General features: G+C 35.5%; 1 non-coding gene across 1 annotated transcript; it reads left to right on the top strand.

Moving 5' to 3' along the window:
* Positions 1 to 4,838: 4,838 nt before the first annotated feature.
* Positions 4,839 to 4,942, top strand: LOC119874383. The gene has a single exon (XR_005368237.1). It is a non-coding gene; the product is annotated as a U6 spliceosomal RNA (small nuclear RNA).
* Positions 4,943 to 8,315: the final 3,373 nt, after the last annotated feature.

Below are 8,315 nucleotides of genomic sequence, written 5' to 3'. Positions count from 1 at the left end.
AAAAGCTCATCCTTGTGCAATGGGATAAATGTTACAGGGGTCACGTGCACTATGCAGGCACAGAGAAATGAATAATAAAGAACTCTCCAGGAAGAAGAAAGTGTTTGAGTTTAGTCTAGATGAACAGCGGCTCTCATCTCCAGGGGCCTTATTGTCTCAGTGACTGGGGCATAACTGGCAGTTAGTGGGTAGAGTCAGGAAAGCTAACCGTCCTCAACCAGGGTCAGCTCTCTCTACCAAAAGCAGTCCTGCTTCTGACATGATTTTCAAATGTCAAATGTCATGCCAGACATTTAGGACCTAAAAAACCCACTTAAAATTATCTGAGCCTTATGTTAACTCAGTTTTATAGATAAACCACAAAGGATATATTTTGTTTTCTTTTGTTTTTGGCACCATTCATTTATCCAGAAATATTTTTTTAATTTTCCAGAAATACAAACAGTTTGTAAAACAAAAAAGAATTGGATTTTGTTTTGCTCAGAACTTTACATTCTTATATAAACATATCAAGGGGGGATCCCTGGGTGGCGCAGCGGTTTGGCGCCTGCCTTTGGCCCAGGGCATGATCCTGGAGACCCGGGATCGAATCCCACATCAGGCTCCCGGTGCATGGAGCCTGCTTCTCCCTCTGCCTGTGTCTTTGCCTCTCTCTCTCTCTCTCTGTGACTACCATAAATAAATAAAAATTTAAAAAAAATAAATAAATAAACATATCAAGGTATATATTTTCTTTAATCTTTTGACATAGGGCAAAATTTTTTCTTTAGTATACGTCTTTGGACAGCAATCATGCAGTGTATTTCTTAAAAATATGTCTACAGTTTCCAGTTTCAGCTTCTTGTACTTGAGTGGGAACAGGACAATTTCTAATGAGTATGAAATCAAACTTCCTCCAGTTTTTTAGAATGGTTTCTTTGTGCACATTTGTGAAAGCTGCCCAATGATACAAGAGACTGCACATTGCACAACTCCAGGGTTTCTGCTGTGCAATAGCTCTAGTGCATAGGTAGCAAAAGAATTGCTGGGCTATAGAGTCTGTGCATTTCTAATTTTACTTGATATTAACAAATAGTTCTTCAAAGTAGCTGTCCTATTTATGGTCCCACCAGCAGTGTTCCCACATCCTCACAAATACTTGGAGTTATCAGACTTCTTAATTTTTGCTAATCTTACTAATAACATCATGGTATCATCTATTTAGAGATTGGACATTTCTTACATTTTTATTGGCCAAAAGGTTTCACCTCCTGTGAATTACATGTTATAGTAATCCCCTTCCCCTCACCCCCTAAACCTCCCCCTCATTCCATCCCCAGTTTCACTTAGAATGGTTTCAGTCACCCATGGTCAACTACCATCCCAAAGCAGATGGCCTTCCTTCTGATATATCAACAGAAGGTCAACAGTAGCCTAACACTGTGTCATAATGCCTAAGTCATTCACCTCACTTCATCCCATTATTTAGGCATTTTATCATCTCACATCATCCCAAGAAAAAGAACGGTGAGTTCAGTATAATAAGATATTGAGAGAGAAAGAACATATTCACATAACTTTTATTACAGTACATTGCTGCAATTGTTCTATTTTACTATTGTTATTGTTACTCTCTCACTGTGTCTAATTTATAAATTAAACTTTATTATAGGTATGTCTGTATAGGGAAAAACAGTATACTGTATCTTAGAGTGTTTCTTACAATTACAAATAACATATTTTTTAAATTATATTTTGATATTGTTGATAAATCAAGTAGTATTGTTTACCCTACTGATTAATGCTAATCATTTGCTAAGTCTTGTATTTTCTATGTAGACATTGCAAACAATTCCAAATGCCACTCTTTTTTTTTCTCATATTGTGCTGACTAGGACTTCTAATACAATGCTGAATGTGAGCAAGAATAGAGAATATATATGTCTGTTTCTTACCTAGAATGCTTCTAAGTATGATATTCATACATAATTTGTTACTTTTATGATTAAAGAAATTTCGTTCTATTCTAGTTTGCTAATAGATTTTATCATAATTGAATGTTGACAGTTTCCCAGAATTTTTTTTTGCAAATTTTGAGGTATTAAGTGGTTGTTCTCCCTTAATATTATAGTAAAATTGTTATATTTTACTATATGTTAAATATATTTTACTATATGTTATTTTACTATATTTTAAATATATTTTATATATTTAATATAAAATATTTAATATTTTAAATATATTTTACTATATTTTACTATATGTTAAATATATATGTTATATTTTACTATATATATTTTACTATATTTTACTATATATATGTTGAATATTCCTATATTTGATTATTTGTTATAAATGTATACTCATCTCTGTTCATAAGTGAGCATAGCCTATAATTTCTTATATACATATTTTCTTTTTTCTAGTTTTGCTATCAAAACTATATTAGCCTCAAAAATTAGGGATCTTTCTTTATCTGAAGGCTTGTGAAAGTCATTCTTTTATTTATTGTGCCAGGAGGCTCTCATTCATGGCATGATGTTTCCTCATCTGTTTTATGATCGTGGATTATGACCTCATCTTCAGCAAGTTCTACTGAAATCCTTTGCCACAGGGGTGAAAGTATGATCTTCCAAAGTGGTTTTGCATTTGCTTTTGTAAAGTATCCCAGGGACATCATCTGCCCACTGCAATTTTTATTGAATTTCTTGGCTTGAGGGTACCCACAACATGTGAATATTATAATTTCAAGCCCTGGGCTTCAGGTTTTTGGAAGAGATTTTCCTGTTTTTCCCTCATCCCTGTCCCTGCATTCCATACACACAGATAAGCTTTCTCATCATCTCCTTATGTTGGTACATGAATTGTTTTTCAGTTCACCTTTACACAGAGGGCTCAGATTTTCAAAATCCAGGCTTTATACAGGGTTTTATTTCAAATTCTCTGCCTATACAAGACCAGCCTCATTTCCTCTCTATTGTAAGCATTAAAACCCTCCTGCCTCAACCTCCAGGGAAGACTTAGCATCAGCTCAGACTCATACTTCTTTGATTTACAGCTTCTTCTTTTTCCATTTTCCATTTTCTCATAAAAGCAGTTATACATTTATAAGAATTTTTCTTATATTTTTTCCAGCATGTATAGAAGCTATTAGAAAGAGAATTTTCTAACTGTTTTGTTTACCAGCTTGCTGGAAAGAGAGATTCTCAATTTTATTTTCTAAAATGCACTTCTCTTTTTGCACTAATATTATAATGCTTTATATTCACTTTAATTATATGATTATAATAATAAAATTAACTGAATCAAACAAATCTGGGAGCACACATACATGATTCTTTGTGAGTATACAACTCCAACTTGTCGAAGTAGAATTTTAGGGCACAGTAGAGGGTGTTCTGCAAGCCAGATGTGTTTTGAAGGTTATAAACATAAATTTAGTGTGTTTCACAGAAAGAATAGGGAATATTATAAATCCAATGAGAGGGTTAAATGGAGAACAAGAAAGCATCCATCATTACTTTTAGGAATGGGAGCATAGGAACTGATGAGAAAGAATCTAGGAAAATATATTAGTTTCATGCCTTGAAAGCATGAGTCATTCTGAGGAATTTGGCCTTTATCCTTAGGAAAAGGTAGGAGAGGATATATCAAAGTATAAAGACTTGTGGGTTTTGAATGAGAAAAAAGTACAGGAAACAATCTGCAAAATGTAAGACATTTTTTCTTATTTCAATATCTATAAAAGCTTCAAAATACTCCTAGAAATTAGTGAATCAGTATAAGTGTTCTAATATTTAAATGGCTGTAAATTCTTAACCACTTCAAGGTCTTTGCAGATGCTCTCCTATGGGACACTGGCTCCAGTCATTCAGCCAGTGGCACCTCAGTCATCTTCTTGGACATCCAGTGAACCTCAGTTACATCCTCTCCAAAAAGGATGAGAACCCTCTTCCAAATGTGTTCATTTCTCATGTACCCTATCTCAACCCTAGAATTAGTGGCTTCTCCCTATATTTTCCATTCTTATTTTCTTTAAAGTTCTTTTTAACCCCTTAGTAGCTATGTCTCATCGTTAGTTAATAATTCTTTAATTAAGCTTTTTTTCTGTTTTAATTACTGTGTTGTTTCCATCTCCAAACTGGACCTTGATTGATAACATACACTGAAATTTGAGAACCAGTATCCTAGATCACAAAATTACCCCCAAATTTCCAGTTATTTTCACCAAAAGAAAATGAATTATTCTAATGATGATATAAATAACTGTAAGTTGAGGCATCTGGATAGCTCGGGTGGTTAAGCAACTCTTGATTTCAGCTCAGGTCATGGTCTTAGGGCCATTAGTTCAAGCCCCACATCCAACTCTGCTCTCAGCACGGAGTCTGCTTGTCCCTCTCCCTCTGTTCTTCCCCTCCACTCATGCTCTCTCTCTCTCTCTCAAATAAATAAACAAAATCTTTAGATAGATAGATAGATAGATAGATAGATAGATAGATAGATAGATAGCTTCTTAAAAGATCGAGGGTCATAAATGTCTGAAACTTAGAGGCTCAAATAACTATTTATTCAGGGAAATTCTGATATACTGTGTACTTTTATGGCCATGTATGTAATCTGTACATGTGTATTGATACTTTCCTGATCACAAAACCTATAAAACACCAATTAAGTTTTTAATCCCAGGTAAGTATGATTTAAGGAAGTTTAATCATCTGAGGAACTAAAAGATAATATTTATAATTACAGTTAAAAGTTGTTTGCAGTGTGCTAAAATTCTATTTTAGTCATGAAATGAGTACAAAAGTCAAGAGAAGAAAATATGTTTTTAACGGGGCTTTACAAAGGAATATCCTCATGTTCACTTCAGTAGTCATGTACTAAAATTGGAATAATACAGAGAAGATTAGCATTGCCCCTGTGCAAGGATGGCAAGCAAATTTGTGAAGCGTTCCATATTTCTCTTTTGACAAAGTCGGTAAATTCAGATAACATTATGATCTAATAAACCTTATTTCATTAATAAACAATATATTCTTTTTCTAAAAGAAGTACAAGATCTCACACATAACATATTATAGCCATTACTGTAGTGAGATAAACACTGCTAACAGTAAGAAATCCTACCTTAATTCACTTATTGAATTAAAATAAAAACACCTATTCAATCAAAGTGACTTGTCAGTGCTGTAGTTTCTACTGCTTCATGAATACATTCCTTTTAAAAGATTAGACTGTTGAAATGTAAGGTCCAGAAAAGAAAACAATAATGCATATCAAAGCTCTAGGTCACAAAGTTTCAGAACTTCAGCTTTCCTTTCCAAGCAAACTTTAATTATATGAATCTAAATTTTCACGAAATTTAGATTAAGGATAATTTAAATTTAAATTAAATTTAAACCAATCCCTCGTCCCCGAAAGTGAGTGAATTGTAAAAATTGTTCTTGATTCAGAACATTGAGAGATTTTTATATTCAAGACACATTCTTAACATCAGATTCCTCAAAATACAAAAACCAGAAAAGTATTCTCATCTTTTAAGATATTTTCTTGATAATATTGACATTTCTGTGAATATCCTTAGGCTTGACATTATTCAGTCGGAGACAAATGACTTTAAAATGTAAAGGTTTTCCCCTGGCAGAACCACAGCAACTTGTTCGGAGGACTGAGGGTCCCCAAAAGTCTCAGTGTCAGATTGAAACTTCAAATCAGTCTTCCTGGTATGTAAATTTTGATTAACGTTGTCAAAAGTACTACTTTAAGATTTTCATTCTTGCTTCCAGTTTCCTTTGAATTTCAGTGACCTTGGTTCTTTGTCTTCTATGCAGAAATGTCATACCAGAATCCCAGCAGGTCTCCTGGGCAGGAGGGGTAGGACAGTATATAGCACTTCATGAGAATCATAAAGGCATCTTGGATGACTTGGTGTTCTAACTCCAGTTAGATGGAACCATCTTTGATGGCAGCTTCTGTGAGATATAAGGGCCAGGAAATCTTGTCCCTCCAACAGAGTGAAGGTGGTTGTGTCTGCTACTCCATGGAGTAGCAGCTGACACGGTATTTTCACTAGTGGTGTCTGTTGTTTGTTGGTGTCTTTCAATCAGCTGTGCAGCCCCTTTCTTCCTGCTACTTACCCCTGGTGACATCCAGAGCCTCATTCAGTTATTTAGCAGATATTTATGGATTCCCTTCCAAGTACAGGCATTGCATGACCTTATCCTAGCTGACAGCTTCACAGACATGCACGCAGTGATGGTAGTAGAAGGGAAGAGTTGAGAACTCTGCCTTTGGTATCAAGCAGACTTAGGTAGAAAGTCCAATTCTGCTACCTACTAGCTTTGTGATCTTAAGTTTGGCATCTATAAAAAGAAGATAATACTTCATAGCATTGTTGAACTAAATGAAACAATATACACAGGGATTGAGTAGGTATCTGGCATATCATAAGAGTTCAATAAATTGTGGATATTACTTTGTTATCGTTAGAATTATTTCTGAAATATCCCTTTGGAGCTCCTTTCCAGTATTTTCAACTGTGTATAATTCTCTCTCCCCAGATATCCTCTATAAGTACATCCAACACAGTACTTTTAAAACTGAACCCATTAGCACTCTTAGGAAATCCATCACTATTTTTCTTAGTATCTCCATCAGCCATTATCCTTATCAACAAATATCAGGAAGCCACCTTTGAGTCCTGTTTCTTCTTCACTTCCATATTAAATAGGTCATCTATTCAGTCCTTTTTGACTCATAAATGTATCCCTTTCTCTCCATTCCAATTGACATTGCCCTGATTTATAATTTCATTCCCTCTTTCCTACATAGCCCCTACATACAGCCACAGGATATCTTCTAAGGAAACTTGAGTTCAAATATTCTGTCCTGTTAAACCTACAACTACCTTAATATTTGTTGAACCATGTTCTAATTTTTTTACTCAAAAAATACAGCCTCCGCACTGGCCTCCAGCCTCCCATCTGTGCCCTAAGTCATGTGTTCCTCTGCCACGAGAGTGATCATTTAAAAAAATATATCTAACCATTTGTTTCCCCTCAAATGTGGAAAACCATCCACTACTGGCTCCAACATCATTTTTGAGCCCCATCACCTGCCAAATCTATATATGTGTGTCTTTTATATACACTATAGTCGAATAGAGCCAGGTTTTCCCAAATCTTAGAGACTTTCACTTGTCACCTCTACCTGGGATCCCTTCCTCAACCTCTGCCCCTACTCTGCCTTTCCTCCAACTGCCATTAATTCTTTCTCATCCTTCAAAAGTCACTTCCTCTGCAAAGACTTCCAAAACTTTTCCCCTGAGGATATTTAACCAGTTTTGCTTCTGGCTTCATGTTGTAAACATTCCACCATGGGCTTGTTAGACAACAGTTCCTCCCTGTATGACTCTGAGTATGACTCAGACTCCCACCAGACTTTGAGTATTTATCCTACTAGACTTTGAGCTCTGTAGGGCCAAGTCAACAGTTTACTTCTTTATACTGACAACATGTGGTTGGTCTTTGATAAATGTTTGATGTATGAAAGGATGAATGAATGGACAACTTAATCAGATGTGGAGGGAGGGAGCACTCAGTTTGGGAGAGAAATGGACAACACTTACTGGTATTTCTCTAGTGGGAAGGAAAGTAGCATCTCAAATAGTAACAGGTTTTGCAAATGAAAGCATACCATTGTCTTTTCTCTTATAGTGAGAAGCACACTGAGAATTACACAATTACCATTAGATATTCAAGTAGTCAAAGGCCTGTGGAGTCAAAGAGTAAAACAGTAAGGTTTCAGTGCATACTGTGTGTGGGGCCCTTAGGAAAATAAGTAATAAGTGATGACCAGTGTCCAGGTTCATGTGCACAAGGCTTTGGGCAACTGGTGGAATTATTTAGTCATTTGAAAGGTATGAGTGGGCATTCTACGAATAGTAAGAATTAAGGGATACATTGTCCTAAGCCAAGGGACAAAAAAAAAAACTTTATCTCCAAGCTGGTTCTATTATTATATAAGCGGTATATTACTTTGCTGGGGCTGCCATAACAAAGTACACAAACTGGGTGCCTTAAGCAAAAGAAATGTAATGTCTCACAGTTCTGGAAGCTATGCATCAGAAATCAAAGTATCAGTAGAATTGGTTCCTTCTGAGTCTGTAAAAGAGAAACTACTCCATGCCTCTCTCCTAGCTTATGTTTGCTGCCAATCTTTGGCATTCATTGGTTTCTGATGCTTAGCCTTGATCTGTGCCTTCATTTTCACTACCTGGGTATGTATCTGTATCCAAATTTCCCCCCTTTTATAAGAACATCATATTCAACTAGGGA

This window comes from Canis lupus, chromosome 12 (assembly GCF_011100685.1).
Source record: "Canis lupus familiaris isolate Mischka breed German Shepherd chromosome 12, alternate assembly UU_Cfam_GSD_1.0, whole genome shotgun sequence".
NCBI classification, from domain to species: Eukaryota; Metazoa; Chordata; class Mammalia; order Carnivora; family Canidae; genus Canis; species Canis lupus.
Note: the sequence above shows the minus strand (reverse complement) of the source record. Positions and strands in the feature narration are given on the sequence as shown.